This window comes from Cajanus cajan, chromosome 11 (genome assembly GCF_000230855.2).
Source record: "Cajanus cajan strain Asha chromosome 11, NIPB_CcT2T_4, whole genome shotgun sequence".
NCBI classification, from domain to species: Eukaryota; Viridiplantae; Streptophyta; class Magnoliopsida; order Fabales; family Fabaceae; genus Cajanus; species Cajanus cajan.
In genome coordinates this window covers 37,586,649-37,591,061 of record NC_138527.1, presented here as the reverse complement: position 1 = coordinate 37,591,061, position 4,413 = coordinate 37,586,649, and the positions used below count along the sequence as shown (strand labels likewise).

At 33.1% G+C, this 4,413-nt stretch overlaps 1 long non-coding RNA gene across 1 annotated transcript; it reads right to left on the bottom strand.

Annotated features, from left to right (window-relative positions):
• LOC145953217 (uncharacterized) lies at positions 1–3,672 on the bottom strand. Its single transcript, XR_014430777.1, has 2 exons — positions 3,474–3,672; positions 1–1,149 (listed from the first exon to the last, which is right to left on the bottom strand). It is a non-coding gene; the product is annotated as an uncharacterized LOC145953217 (long non-coding RNA).
• Between the last annotated feature and the right edge of the window lie 741 nt (positions 3,673–4,413).

Below are 4,413 nucleotides of genomic sequence, written 5' to 3'. Positions count from 1 at the left end.
ATATACTATAAATTACAGTAAATTATTAATAATATATAAAAACATATACAAAATATAATACTGTTTGTCTTTTACACATTAATTAATAAAATCCTAAAACACATAGTTATGTTGTCTACACCAAAAGTGAAAATGAAAGGTTCTTTCTTACCTTAATCCTAGACAGATATACCCTGTTATTCATTCACGTCCCCACATCCACTGCGTCATTTTGCCTCTGGTCTGCATTCCGCGTTTCCCGCACGTTTGACAAAGAAAGTCAATTTTTACTAGTATTTGTAATGCTACTTATCTTGTGCTTCAATAATAAATATCTGCCACTGTTTCCCAGTACAGCCAGCAAGACAATCATGTTCCTATCTTTCTTTGTCTTGACATAGATTGTAATCCTAGTTTGACATTGCATCACTAGAACTAGAATGGAAAACCCCCTTAAATCGACCATAATGATTTCTAAGGTTGGTCTGGTGGTAAGAAAATTTAATAATTTACATAAGATTTATAAGAATTAAACTTCATTCACCTCATTGTTTTTAAAAAAAATCAGTTTCTGGTCGGCACTCCGCATTATATTCAAATAAAACATACCTGATGTCCACCTCAAGAAGGGGCAAATATCTTTCATTAATTAAGAGTGCAAGTCTCAATCTGAACTTGGTAAGGAAGTTCATTGACAAGGAATTAGTCATAAAGAAAGTAAGGAAAAGGTAATGCAGGGAGAATCATGCCTTTTTGACAAAGTAGCACAAAGCAAAATTCCTTATCAATATTTGCGGAATATGCAACAGCAACATTAAGAGGCATGTCTGTGTGACACAAGCAACAAGAGATCTAACTAGTCAATTCCTTACGCGTTGTCATCGATTTGAATTGGACCCTCCACTGAAACCTTAGACAACTCTACTCAACACGAGGCAAAGCCGGAGCCTCTTCATTGAAATTCACCATCATCTCTTAAGCAGGACCCTTCGGCTAGCCTGTGCTGTGACCATCACGCCATCAATTTGCCAATACCCATTCTTTCTCCATCAGAGGCCCATTTTGTGCCCCATCCCATTTCATGCCTCCAGGCTCCAGAGTTCGTGTTCAAATCAATTACTTGTCCATCACTTTCACTTCTTGTTATCCTCGGTTTTCCTGTACCTAATTCTTGATAGGAACAACCCATATCAATACATGACATTTAGTACAATACAATATTGTTTTCTGTTTTATTGGTAACTATGTGCAAAATTATCTGTATGACTAATTTTTTTTTTGAAAAATTTGATTGACCAAATCTAATTAACAAAAAAAAATTCAAATCCGAAACCTTACTAAAATTAAGTTTAATTATATCGGAACCATCGAATAGTTGGTAAAAGAGAAAAGAAAATGTTCGTGTGTTTTCTAGTTGAGTTTGTGGCTTTAGTACGTGGTTATCTCTCTCTAAGAATGGATAGTCACTGCACCGGGCACACAACAATCTCCTAGTCATCATAATAAAGTATACATTGACATTGAGTACAACCTCCCATTAATTTAGACATAGATTACACCTCCTTTTCTTTCCGTTGATAATCCTTTGTACAAAAGTTCAACCCTTGATGCCATCGCATCCTTTAATCATTCTAAACATCCAGAAGAAAGCTCCATTGGTACAACACAATGCCTTCGTTCGAGAAAATTATTGGTATATCAATCAATTCGAACATTGGAAGTAATAGAAATTAGGCACACAGGCATGTCCACTCTTGATAATAATCAATAATCATCACCGCATAGAATGAAAAATTACAAGTTGATCGATGATTATAATTTCACACCCACAAATATAGAAGAAAAAAAAGGGGGGGAGAGGGAAATTCTAAAAATGGGTATTAATCATGGTGTATTGAGAGGCTCTAGAAAGTGAACATACACACATTCTTATTTCTCTTTCAGTGAAATGTAAAAATAAGCACGTATAAGGGTGCAATCATGGTTCGTGTCCCCCTTGAAAGAAGCTTGATATTCACAGCTAGATGCAAGCAGGGAGTGAAGTTGAAGACTTTTTTGGCGAACCCCATTTGATTAATTCGTTTATTTATTTATCTATTTTTCCCCTTCAATTCGTTTGGCACTGAGTTGAATTCAATATGGTGATTTCTCTTCACCAACCACCGTGAAGCATGAAATAAAATTATATATATATATATATAAATGAAAGAAAGGGTAAGGTGTAATTGATTGAAAGAAGGAGGGGTTTGGAGTAAAGTCGGTGTCAAAAGGGGCTAAGATGGATCCTTATAGGACCCCGCAAGGATCTCTACCTTTAGCTGGTTACGCTAAGCCTTGGTTTCTCTCCCGTATATTTCATATGGGAAAAAAAATAATGGATATGTTAGAGAGAGGTAGATAGAGATAGTTCATTTTCATTTGATTGTTTTGTTCCTCACCGCCACAGCTGAAAGAGAAAGGAGGGAATGTTGTTGGTGGGGTCCACAAGAGGTCTTTATATAAGTTCAATGATGCAGTCCGCCCCATGATTGGAGACCCACGGCCGACCACCATCACCGTCCTACGTGGACTATGCCTGTCCACATCATTGTCTACACCATCCATCCAATCCAATATATTCTTTTACTTCACTACATGTTAACTAGTCTTTTAACTTTTACATCTACCAATACAAATTCATCTTCCTCTCCGTTTAAAACACTAATTTCCAACCAAATTAGGAGATTAGAGAGACGTGTTCCATCACTTCCATGTATTATCATTCCAAAATTAATCATTTTGCGTAAAAGATATGGTTCTTTTTACCAACAATAAATTGCTCAATGCATTTCACTTTAGTCATTTATAATGCCCGTGACGCCCAAATTGCTTCTATTTCGTCACCAATTTGGCCACGTATTTTACAAGGTGGACCCACCACAAAATAGAAGATTCTATCTACCCACTGTTATACCATTTGCCATGCATGTGGCTATTATCAAAATTTCAAATTCACTGAGCTAGTTACAAAATTGAAATACGCAATTTAAGGGAATTAACTTGATATCCTAGACGTTGGTATACATATTTTAGTATTCTCCCAAAATACTCAATTATTATTACTTTAATAAAACATAACGAAATATTTTGGTTAACCGAACCATATAGACACATACAATCCTTAAACAGGACAGGAGTAGTTGTCATCAGCAGACATGGGTAGCATGCCGAGACCTCCTGTTCATGTTATCTTTTAATGGCTAATGTCTATATTTTTCTAATTTTTTTTAGGACAGATATGAAAAGTATATATAGTTGGCAAACCTAAATGTTTATCCTAGGCTCATTGCGTGAGAATTATTTTAGTTTCTAGGCCTCTTGAAACGAAAAGTACCGGAGGAGACATCTCTGCTTAATTAGAAGAAAAAAATAAATCTTCTTAAAGCATATCACAACATATAGATGTAAAATGTCCATGACAAATACAATAAAAAATATATAACAAATAAAATAACCTCATATGCTTGACGAACTGACAAGTGACAAAGTAGCAAGAGATCATAAACGATGCTTTGATGAGAGACAGTAGGACACCATCAACTAATTGGTGGAGCAGATAAGAATGTTCATAAAACTTGGGGTGGGAGAAATAAAGTTACCCCTTAACTGTGTCCCTCTCGAGTCGATGGTTTACAGATACCATGTGACACAGAAATTAATACTGTATATCTGTGTGCGCGCGGTGACGTTTTTTTGCTGTAATAATATTTATCACTCCAAAATTAATTATAAGAATAAGTTTTTATTAATTATCCTAATTAATTTTGTGTTTAAAAACATGTTAAAGTTGAAATTTGTTCGAAAATGAGATAATCTAATTACTTGTTCAAAGTCATAACATTCAAAAGTTTATTCTATTTGTCTTTATTCTAAAATGGAGATTATATACCTAGTTATTATCTTATTGACTTTGAGAATCATGAAATTTTGTAAGAATTTCATTCTGTTATTAGATAACATATAAAAAAATTGTGTGAGAATACTAATAATTAAATTTAATATCTGATATGAATCTTTAGTAAAAAAATAATGAGTTATTCTAAGTATAGAAATTAATTAAGTTGGTTATAAAAAATAATTTTATACAAAAACTTTTTGAATAACAAATCTTGGTTAGGATGATAGTCCAAAATTAATATTGGGATATAAATCAAATCCAATATGGTTAGAATAAGATGAGAAATAAGAGTATTTATAAAGCATACACATAATTTATTAATTAAAATTTTTTTGTGCAAAAGCAATATTTAGAGCTAAAATAAATAATATTTTATTATTATGAAGTTGTATGTGAAATATTTTGATAAAAATAAGATATATAATTCTCCCCTTAAAATATATTTCTCATCAAACAAACCAACAAAATAGTTAGTGTATAAATGATTACATTTAATT